At 40.4% G+C, this 12,152-nt stretch overlaps 1 non-coding gene across 1 annotated transcript; it reads left to right on the top strand.

Moving 5' to 3' along the window:
• Positions 1–4,602: 4,602 nt before the first annotated feature.
• Positions 4,603–4,709, top strand: LOC112207021 (U6 spliceosomal RNA). The gene has a single exon (XR_002941507.1). It is a non-coding gene; the product is annotated as a U6 spliceosomal RNA (small nuclear RNA).
• The last annotated feature ends 7,443 nt before the right edge of the window (positions 4,710–12,152 follow it).

Below are 12,152 nucleotides of genomic sequence, written 5' to 3' on the forward strand. Positions count from 1 at the left end.
AGACAATACATAAGGCACTTTCAGATATATTATTTTGTTTAATCTGCACAACGAGGTTGGGATATATTATTTTTTTCTATTTTAGAAATGAGAAAACTAAAGCCAGAGAAATTAGGTATATGACTTATTCAAAGTCATATAGCCAGAAAATCATATAACTGGGATTCAAATTCAGGTAATCTGATCCAAATTCATACAAATCACACCAAAGAGGTCTCAACAAGACTGAATGTGGCCCAGAATTGCCTATGAGACCTTCAGCTCTTCATTTCAGCCCCATGGTGGGGAGGTGGGGACTGGACCCCCCAATCCTCATTCATGAACCCAATGTAAAAGAAATCTTATCTTCTAAGAAAATGCCCTCACTTCTGCTATCAACACAGTCAGGTGAGACAGGAGAAGAAAGTAATTTACTTATTAAAGAAACTATCTCAGAAGGTCCTCAGCTTAAAAGAAGGAAGTAAAACAGATAAACCCTTTTGCCTAGAGAGATAAAAGATTCTACTTCCCCAGATGGCCTTGACAGGGAGTGGGTTCTGTGAAATCCACACTTTATAAAGAGAAGGGAAATGTCACCAGACTTTCATATCTGTAGAACTTTGTTAGAGTCTGTAAAGAGGAAAAATATAACATGGGACCAACTGTCAATACTTCTGTTTTTAAAAAAGAAAACCACCTTTGGAACAAAATGAGACCACACTGGAATAGGACATCTTAGACATGACGAGTTCTAACTTGGTGTGCGATTATTAAGAGGCAACCCCCCAATCCTGCTGAGTCAATGGGCAGAATCTATTTTCAGTTTCCAACTTGTCCTGAGACGCTCTAAGTCTCTTGCCAAGTTGAATCAGTGCAGCATCTGTGGGTACCGATTAAGAACTCTACATTACCTAGGAAGAGAGCAGCAGAGAGTGTCAGGATAAAAGCATCCAAAAGTGAAGAAAATTCGCCAGCTATCTAGTCATGGAGCCAAATCATTTGTTAACAGTAGGAAAAGGAAAGACCTGCTCTGGTCGGTCCAAATTCATATTCCCTGGGCAACTAGGTGTCTTTTTCTACTTCTTCTGACAGTCCCAGGCAGGACACTGTTTAGCCTGAGAATCAAGGTCTCCTTGGAGGCTTCTTTGCACGGGTGCTTGACTTCTGCTGCCCCTACCTCTTGCTGAGACTGCGCTCTTACCTCCTGACCACCCCTTTTACTCACTGGGTCCCTAACCCTGCCTGACTTGTGGCATGCCTAGTCTCCTAAAGCATTCTCTTTTGGGATTTCTGATCTCTTTTGTTGCTATCTGCATGCCTAGTTTCTGGCATACTCTAAATTCTGCCTGCTTTTGGCTTCTAGGTCACTAATTTGTCCTGCCCTTTGGTTCTTGGGTCTTACTCGACTCCTGTTTTTCCATCTTGCTGGCCCATTGCCTGGCCAAGACCCTACTTGCAGCTTCCTTCACCTATTTGATATTTTTAAACCTGTTTTTGCAAAGCACCATCATCATTCACAGTCCCAGAACTGACATATATTTAGAGCTTGAAGTGGAGTAATCAAGAGGAAATGCCTTTTTGGAAAGAGGAAATGCAGGATTAGAGTGGAGGCAAGTTTAGTCTTCTTTAGAACTGAATCTCAGGAAGGCAATAATGGAGAATACAAGGTGAAAAATACCTGAATTCAAATAGAAATCCTTTTATTGTTGGTAATTTAAGTAACAAAATAGTAATCATCTAAGAATAATTTAAAGTAAGAACCTGAGAGATCATTGCTTTTTTTTTTTTTTTTGAGACAGTGTCTCACTCTGTCACCCAGGCTGGAATGCAGTGGTGTGATCTCGGCTCACTGCAACCTCTGCCATCTGGGGTTCGAGCGATTCTCCTGCCTTAGCCTCCCAAGTAGCTGCGATTACAGGCGGCTGCCACTGTGCCTGGCTAATTTTTTTTGTATTTTTAGTAGAGACGGGGTTTCACTATCTTGGCCAGACTGGTCTTGAACTCCTGACCTCACCATCCACCCACCTTGGCCTCCCAAAGTGCTGGGTTTACAGGCATGAGCCACCACACCTGGCCTGATCATTGTTTCTTAATAATATTCTGTGTTTTTTTTTTGAGAGTCCGAGGATGAGGAAGAACAAAAGTTCTGTTTTTCTTTTTTTTTTTTTTAATTTTTTTTTTTTTTTCAATCAATGTGGACCAGGTTGGCCTCGAACTCGTACCCTCGCCTCCCCGAGGGCCTGAGGGCCGGTGCAACCGGCCGGAGCCACAATGGCTCCAAAGTTCTGTTTTTCATATCATGAAAATGTAGTTCCTTTGAACTGAATGTTTTTAGCTCATTATCAAATTTTGAATATATGGATTTAGGTTTTTTAATAGGTAGAATAATTTAAAATTCACAGTTATAATAATTTATTTTTAGTATCCCAAATTTGAAACCAGTGTTTAATTTAAATCTAATTGAACTGTGCTATTTTCATAGCGATTCACTGGCTCCTTTTGAAAGGTTTAATTTTAGGTTGTAGGAATTTAAGACAGATAATTCTTAAGGTACCCCTATAGTAATCAGTTCTATAACAACAACATATTTTTCTTATAGATAAATATGTAACTCACTCTTGTCCCTCCAAAAATGAATTATATGACTCTGGAGTTGTATAGTTGGAATTTTCCTTAGAATCAGAAAAACAAATCCAGTCATTTCTACATTTGCCAAAATAGTAAAATGTTTGTTTTATTTTAAAATGAATAGAGCGAAGTAGCAGAGACAGATAGGGAGTTCGCCTGTGATAGAATTCTGGGCGTGCACCTTCACAGTATGACCTTGGGCAAGTTACCCAACCTTCCCCGCCTGAGAAAGATTTTTAACCAACTCCAGCCACATACTCTGTGACTTTGAGCTCTTTCTGTGAGTCCTTATTCTTATAACTAGAGATAACTGTGCTGTGCGGGCAACTGGAAATTAAATTTTGCCTTCATACAAGTGGTGGCTATAGACCCTGACAGTCTTTGAATGGACTTCCCAGTTACCACCTCCAACCTGCTGGCCTGAATTTCAGAGTCTCTCCTTCTGAAGTACTTGATTCTGTGTCAGCTTGACTCTATCCAGCTACTGCCTAATCCAACACTGACAACTGCTTTCACGAACTATAACCTGATAACTGGAACTATTTTGAACACCTGTTGGCCCTATCAGCATCACCAAGTTCCAGTCCATCCCAGCGGATGTGTTCAATGCTGGTTTTCTTCTCCTCTCTGGTATTAGCAGGCCATACTTGGCCCACTCTGAGATGTCAGATATGTGATTCTGTATTGTATAATCCTACAGCATCAATAAATAGTTAGATTATATTCATTACAGAGTTTCATAAAACAGAGACATGGGTGTCATAGTTCAAAAAGATCTCTATTAATGTAACAATGGTCAACAGTTTTACAAGAGTTGGTGCCTTAAAGGGACTAGTTTTGTTTACTAAGAAAATTAATTTGTGTGGAAAAGCTCATTTCCCTATAACTCAAAAATTAATTTTTACCTAAAGCTTTTTGAGAAGGTTTGTTGAAGATGCTGGCTCTCCATTGATTTGTTCAATAACAAGAGTAATCAGGCTGGGCGTGGCAGCTCACACCTTTAATCCCAGCACTTTGGGAGGCAGAGAGAAGCGGATCACCTGAGGTCAGAAGTTTGAGACCATCCTGGCCAGCATAGTGAAACCCTGTCTCTACTAAAAATACAAAACAATTAGCGGGGCATGGTGGTGGGCGCCTGTAATCCCAGCTACTCAAGAGGCTGAGACACGAGAACTGCTTGAACCCAGGAGGCAGAGGTAGAAGTGAGCCGAGATAGAGCCCCTGCATCCCAGCCTGGGCAACAGAGCAAGACTCTGTCTCAAAAAAAAAACAACAACAAAAAAAACAGTAATCATATATGGCCTTATAGCAGGACATTTTAGACAACTCTTTCAGACTTCTACATGAGTCCAGTGCCTACTCTGTGCTAAGCATCATGCTGAGCACTTTATAACACATAACCCCATTTAATCCTCTTGTTGCTGAAGATGAAACTGAGGCATAGAGATTTTAAATAGCTGGCCCAAGGTCATACAGCTAAAAAGTGGCAGAACTAAACAAAGAGAGCCTATCTGTTTTCAGGGGTTCTTGTAGAGCTCCTAACCACTATAATGCAACAAAGAAACATTGAAAAGCAGGAAAAAAACTCAGGAAAAGATGAAGAATATGCTCCACAAGAAGTTTGGAATCCTTATTACATTTTCTGAACTTGTTGGTTCTAACTGGATTTTACTGGGGGTGATCAGCAAGGAAACATTTGGGTTCTCTAAGAACCTTTACTGTCATCTGAGAGAATCGAATGTTTCCTGGACTTGGATGGTTATTCTTGTGCTCAAGAAAATTGGGGAGTGCTTAGGGTTAGTCATCAGAAGGAAGAAAGCACTAGAAATCACCCAGTAAACAGTGCTCTTGTAGTGCCACCAGGTCATCTCTTGCTGCGTTATGTTTCTACCTGATTTTCCTCTTCTGTGGAGAACATGGCATATTCTTATACACAAAATTAAGAGAGTAGGGAAACCCTATTGTGAAATACTATTTTAATATTATGACATTGTCATGCTCACTTTGACAGCTCATATACTAAAAATGGAACCATATAGAGAAGAGTATCATGGCTTCTGCACAAGGATGACATGCAAATTCGTGAAGCATTCCATATTTTTAAAATCTGTATATTATGCCATTGACAGTTTATACAAAATCCCAGAGACTATTGTCAGAGACTAAAAATGTCATCAAATGGTCTCAGGACAAGTTCATATCCTCCTGAAGTCTAACCCATCACAATAAGGTGACTCCTTCAGTAACTTCCATGTGATAGGTCTCGTAAGATGTTCATTTCTGACATTATTGCTGCAGTCACTGTGAATTCTCAACGTAAGTCTTTTAGTGCAACATTTTCATTAGGAGGAATTTCAAGATCCAGAATTAAAGTGTTATGCCTTAAATCAGACAAAATCTTAGCACCAAATTATTATAGGTATTTCATTTTCTTGAAGAACTATTCCAAAAAAAAACCCAGCACTTCTTCAGGGAATGTACTGATAAGAATAAAGAACAAAATAAAGATTGTCATTCATGACTGTTTCAGATTTTGAACGCTGCTTTCAAGGTAAAAGCTCTTTTTAAAACCTATTTTATTTTTATACTTCTTATCTTCTTGGAAGCCTCACTTATTCATTCATTCTTTTATTCTCTTAAGAAATGTTTATGGATTACCTTCTCTAGGCCAACTGTTAAGGAAATAACAATAAATTATAATTTCCCTTCAAATTCTTATCATTCTTCCTCTTTTTTTAAAGCACTGTATTCTATATTAAAAGCAGATACACAAAATACCTGCCCTACTTTATAAGTTTCTTTTGTTCCATACTCTGAACAGCATTTTATAAAATTTTGGACACAATAGATTCTTAATATTTGGTGGTAGTGTTAGTAGAAAGTTAGGGAACCACTGTATTTTTAAATTCCAATGTCCAATGGGCCTTTTCATAGAAGATAAAAAAGAGCTCTGTCTCTCATTTCAGTCTATGTTCTCATGATTCAATCACAATAGATTTCATTTTTCCTGGGGTGCAAATTCAGTCACCACCTTGGCTTATCAATACTCTGCACCATCTAGTGGCCTGAGAAGGTGAATACAGACTACACAGTATATGGAAAGAATTCACTTGTCCTGTTATCTGAGGAATTTCAGGTAAAACATAGGTTCTTTTTAATGGAATCATTAATCCAGAGCCTAATCTTTCTCTATTCTCTTCACTTGCTCCTTTCTTGCTTCCCATTCTGAAGCTTCAAAGAAGCTCCTCTTTAAGTGTACTTTCCCAAGTCACTGCTATGATTTTAACTCAGAGGTCACTAAGTCAAATACCTACAGGGACCAGACGGGAAAGATAAATAAATGCTGAGGGCTGAAGCAAGAAAACTAGGAAGTGAGAGGGACTATAGCAGACCGCAGGACAAGTGCAACACAGAGGTCACACCAGCCCACCATTGGTGTGTGTGAGAGGCTTGGTTAGCTGATCTAATTTTCAAAAGCGCCAGAAATCTAGATGTTTATGTAAAATGTCCCAATTTGTAAATATTGGAAGAAACAAAACACAATCTGCCCAGGGCTGCCATTAGCAACCTGTGTTCTCATTGGTATTGAATTCAAAGCACTGAAAACACCACAGGTTTCCGAAATGTCCTTGAAGAATGTCAGTTGAGTTCTGTGATCTAACCTTACTGTCAAGGCAAAAGAGACGGGAAAGATTCTTATCAGGAGTGTGATTTGATGTTGGTCTAATTAGTACATTTTCATTAGTCTAATTAATAGGTTTCCATTCTGCAGTTTTAAAAAAATGTAATAAAGTAACTTCTTTTAGGTAAGAAAGGGGGAATGAAACAAATATATATTAAATTTTAAAAATACATATTCAATTTTGCTTTTATTTATATAAAAAATTGGCACTGGAAGGATAAATTTAAAATTAATAAAAGTGATTACCTATGAGGGGTAAGACAAGGGAGAATAATAAAATTTCTCAATGACTACTTTTAATTTAGTTTTTATTTTTGATCCAGATGAAAATATTACATATTCAAAAATTACAATAAATTTAAAAATAAAAATAAAAAACATTAAAATCACATTTTTAAAATTACCTATCATACAGAGAAGTACGATAGGTTGAAAAATAGAGACTGGGCACTGTGCCATGTATCTGTAGTCCTAGTTACTAGGGAGGCTCATATGGGAGGATTGCTTGAGCCCAGGAGTTCTAGATTATGATGAGCTATGATCATACCACAGCACTCCAGCCTAGGTGACAGAGCAAGATTAAATAAATAAATAAATTAGAAAGCATAAAAATAAAAAACTATAACGCTGTATGAGGGAAGCAGAATTATAAAAGTTCAAGAAGAAGAAAAGGGAACAATGTTATATTTCTGATAGCTAAATAAATAATCTTGTAACTTAAAGGATGATACTCTTTAAATGGTATCAAGGTGCATGGTATTTATATATATTCCACTGGATACACTTAAGAGTTGTGTGACAGTTTTTTGGGGGTTTTTTGTTTTTTTTTTTAGATGGAGTCTCGCTCTGTCGCCCACGCTGGTGTGCAGTGGTGTGATCTCGGCTCACTGCAACCTCCGCCTCCCAATTTCAAGCAATTCTCTGCCTCAGCCTCCCGAGTAGCTGGGATTACAGGCACCCACCACCACGCCTAGCTAATTTTTGTATTTTTTAGTAGAGATGGGGTTTCACCATCTTGGCCAGGCTGGTCTTGAACTCCTGACCTCGTGATCCACCTGCCTCGGCCTCCCAAAGTGCTGGGATTACAGGCATGAGCCACCGCGCCCAGCCACAGTTTTATTTTTAAATGCCAATATTTACAACACAAAACTGAAAATTACTTCCTTTACAATTGTTTAATTTTATGATAAAAATTTTGGATGTTGATATAAAACATCAGAGAATTCATATCTTTTTCAAAATTCTTTTGAGAATGTGCAAACAAGAAAGTTCAAAGACCACCAATCTTGATTTTCCTGTACTGGAACCCACTGGAGTAATTTCTTTGTCTCTGGAAGACCAAAGTTACATTACATATGATGACTAAGAGGCCACAAATTAGCACCTCTGAACACAACCATATGAATTAGTTTTGGATTAGCTAGCTTTTACTTAGAAAAACCTAAATTTTTAAGTGCCATAAGAACAGGCACCAGCACAAGTACATTTGGATGTTTGTAAAGTAGGTCCAGTGTATGATATAAAGGATGGCCAGGCCTCTGCAGTGAGAGTTCAGGAGAACATCAGACCAGAGGCAGAAAGGATCTTGCCTAAATTTGCCAAGGCCAACGTGCTTGGATCCATCTTGGGACTCATCCAAGTGGATTTATAGCCAAACTGCAAGTTCAGTGGTACAAGGGCTCACCGTACCCACCTGTATGCAAGGTCCTCAGGATGGGCCCTGGAGGGCCAGGGTCCTGGGGCATGTGAAGACAAGGGAAGCAACTCAAGTTGGAAATGAAAATCTTCTAAACTACTTTTCTCCATTCAAATAAAACATTAATTTCATTTAGTCTTGGGTGACTCTAAAAGGAAACCCGAATAACCATTTCTTCTCATTTGGTTCAAATTTTGTCCTTGGTATCCTTGTTTATATCTTTTACCGTGAGAAACACCAGACCACCATGCCTCCCTCACTTCCCACCTGACCCTCTCAAGGCTCTTCACATCACCTATTCTGAACTCTTCTCAAGACTCCCCAGTTTTTGAGGCTTTTCCACTGTGCCCTCTGTCTATCATCAGCAAAATCCTCTATATCCTCCAACGCTTCTCTAAATATCTCCTGCACCTTCTTGTCCTAACACCAACCTGGCTCATCCCTGTGGATGCTGTTGTCCCTGCAGCCTTCCCAGCGCCCTCATACCACTGGAATGGGAGGTAGGAGAGGGCTCTTCCATGCTTCTTTTAAGATATTCTTCCTCCCTCCTCTCTAATTCCTCCCCCTGCCCATTATCTTAAAACTCATGTCCTCTGATGTTGTCACTCACCTTCCTCATTCCTCACCTACTCACTCACAGATCACTGTCTTATCAAGGACTTTAGCTTTTGCTACTGACATCTTCCCCAGCACCTCCCGTCCTAAGTCTTACTGTTTTTAATATGCACGCATATAATCTGTATGACAATCTGTCCTTGACTCTCTTCCAATGATCCTGCCTCCACATCCCTTAGCCATTCACTGCCATGGTGGCATCCCACCCTAGGTTTAATCACTCCTCCATAGTCTCAATTTCATGGATCCCACTAAAATTACCACATTGTTGTGGTCACCCTGCAGAAGCCAGATGGGCTCCTCCACCTAAAATTTAATTTGGACGTTGAGACTGATGATGTTACACTTGCACCAAGAGGGTGTGAAAAGGTTTATTCACATACTGCAGCTTTCTGGGGAGAGCAGGGCAGGCTCCCAAACTGGTTCAAAAATGGCTTAAGGGAGCAAAGAAAGGAGACTATCTTAGGATGTCATGGTGGTTAAAGGGTAGGACCACGGTGAGGGCTCTCACATGGGCTGGGTCTTGCACGGTTTGAACTTCCTGCTGGCATCAAAGGCATCTAGGCTTTCTTATGTTTGCACAGAGGAAACAGGAGTGGCAGGGCTTCAAAGCTGTCAGCACATATAAGAAATGGAGTCAGACTTGCAATATAGATATATATTTAGAGACAGTGTCTCACTCTGTTGCCCAGGTTGGAATATATGGAACGATCATGGCTTGTTGCAACCTCCACCTCCTGGTCTCAAGGGATCCTCCTGCTTCAGCCTCCGGAGTAGCTGGGACTACAGATGCACATCACACTAAAGAGTTTTGTGACAGTTTTTTGGGGTTTTTAGCCATGCTTGGCTAATTTTTAAATTTTCTGTAGGAATGGGATCTCGCTATGTTGCTCAGGCTGGTCTTGCGCTCCTGGCCTCAAATGATCCTCCCGTCCCAGCCTCCCAAAGTACTGGGTTTACAGACATGTGACACTATGCCCAGCCTCAGACTATTATATACCTCCTATCTTTCCAGATCATTCTCTCTTTTCCCTAGACTCCTACAACCCCTCAACCCCAGAAGGACTTGCAATTCATCGATCCTACCACCTTTTCACTGTCCTTAAACTCTCCATATCCACTCTTCCCTCTTTAATCATCTTAAGTTCCATGGTGAATCATAATCATGCCCTTGCTTATATCCTCAACTTCCTTGTTCTCCTCTCCTTGCTCTTGCTCCTTTAGTAAAATGTGATTAAACAGAATTTCAGCCTACTCTGGACCTGCTTCCCAGGAGCTAATTATTGCTGGAGAAAGAAGCACACTCATACTAACTTGTCTCACTTAAATTCATGACCATAAACTGAAGTGGGCCCTACATGACACTCAACAAGCACACAATTATTCTCTGGTCCATTGTCTTCTCATTCTCCTAGATGACATTTCACACCTTCTCTTCCCTTTTCACATAATCTTTCCCACCTCCTCCCAGCTGATAGCATTTCTTTCTACATCTCTAAGAAAATTGAAGCAATCAGAAGAGAACTTCCAAAGATTCCTATTTACCATGCCTATCCACCTGCCTGCCTGTTTCCATAGATCAACAGTCTGTACTCGTCTACAAATGATCCTTCCACTTGTGTGTTAGTTTTCAAACGCTTTTTCCCTCTCAAGGACACCACTCCAGCACTTCTCACTTCTTGTTTCTACATGAATTTTCCCTTTTCTTCCGGATCATTCCCATTAAAAACAAGTATTTCTCCCCCCACCACCTTCTCTTTTTTTTTTTTTTTTAAAAGAAACAGGGTCTCACTCTGTCACCCAGGATGGAGTGCACTGATGCGATCATAGCTCACTACAGCCTTGACCTCCTGTGCTTGGCCTCTCCCCATTTTTTTTCAATCTTCTTTTGACTCTGCTTCTACTGTCCCAGATTTGGGCTCCCCTTTGTAAGAGAACTTCTCAAAAGAATTGTTTGTATTAGCCATCTCCAGTTTCTCTCCTCTCATTTTTTTCTTAAACCCACTCCAATCAAGTTTTTCCTCTATTGCTCCACTGAAGGGTTATCAATGGCCTCCATGTCACTAAATCCAACAGTCAATTCTCAGTGCTCACTCGCAGAGGAGCACTCCCTCTTCCTAGATCCACGAGCTTCACTCGGCTTCAGGGCACCTCACTCGGGTCTCCCACTTCACTGGCTGCTCCCTTTCAGTCTCCTTGGCTGGCTCATCCACTACCCTGTCTTAAAGCTGCATTGGTCCCCAGAGCTCCATCCTCAGTCGTCTTTTATTTACACTCACTTCCTTGGTGATCTTAGGCAGTCTCATGGCTTTAAACGCCATCTAAATGCTGATATCTCTCATATACCTCTAGCTTGGACCACGCTCCTTAATCCTAGACTCATTCATACATACAACTGCCTAATCAAGATCTCCACTTCAATTTCTAATAGATACCTTAAAATGGAACTTCTCCAAAACTGAACTCCTTTTTTGCCTCAAACTTCCTCTATTTGTAGTCTTCCCCATCTCCCTTGGTGTTTTCCCCATAACCTTTCTTAGCATTCTTATCCAATTTGATTTTATTGATTACATTTATTATTTATTGCCCCCCTCTCACATCCGCAAGCGCAAGGATTTTTGTCTGTTTTGTTTATGTAACCCAAACAACTTGAATGGTGCCTGGGTACTCATAAATCTTTATTAAATGAATGAATGAAACCACTAGGATTCATCCTTATCTTACTCAGAAATTACCGTCTCTTAACCCAAACAAAATCAATGAAAAATTGGTTTATCTGCAAGCAATAAAATAAGACCAAGTAGCTGTAGTTCCAGCTACATGGGAGGATGGCTTCAGCCCAGGAGTTTGAGTCCAGCCTAGGCAACATGGTAAGACCCCTCTCAAAAACAGAAAGAACCACCACCACAACAAAAATCACCTAGGTTTAAAACCTGTGTCTGTGTGTGGGTTGAGGGAAGGGGCAGACATGAAGGTATCTCTTCGGAACAAGGCACCTGAACAAGGCTTATGCAAAAACCAAGTGAGAATGAGTAATGGTTTGCTTCTGGGGAAACCACTTCTCAGAGCAACAGGCCGGAATGAGCTCTAACGGGCCACCTAAACTTTGTTAGCATCACGCTTAAACGTGGTAGGTGGGGTAAAAAGCAGCCAAAAAAAAAAAAAAAAAAAAAAAAAAGCTGCTTCTTCCATTACAAGTCACTTGGATCAACAGCTGTTCTCCCACTAGGGTGGCTCTTTTTTCCCTTATTTGGAACTCATTGTCAAAAGAAGGACACCACACCCTGTGTTATGTAGCCTTAACCAAGCAGCAGGCCACGTCCCAGGCTCCCTGCCTTCAGGACTGTATTTAATTCGGTGTTTTTGTTTTTGTTTTCTTTTGAAATCAGTGTTCCAGGATGGGGCCAGGAAAACTCTGAAGCTGTCTTAAAAACAATATAAACCAAAAAAGTCGGAATTTTTTTAAAAGTACATTTTTAAAAAAAGTTGTAGGCCGTTAGAGGCGAACTGGAGCGTGGTAAGGGGGCACCGAGTTCAGCAGCGGGGCGCCCT

Source organism: Pan troglodytes, chromosome 1 (assembly GCF_028858775.2).
Source record: "Pan troglodytes isolate AG18354 chromosome 1, NHGRI_mPanTro3-v2.0_pri, whole genome shotgun sequence".
Classification (NCBI taxonomy): Eukaryota; Metazoa; Chordata; class Mammalia; order Primates; family Hominidae; genus Pan; species Pan troglodytes.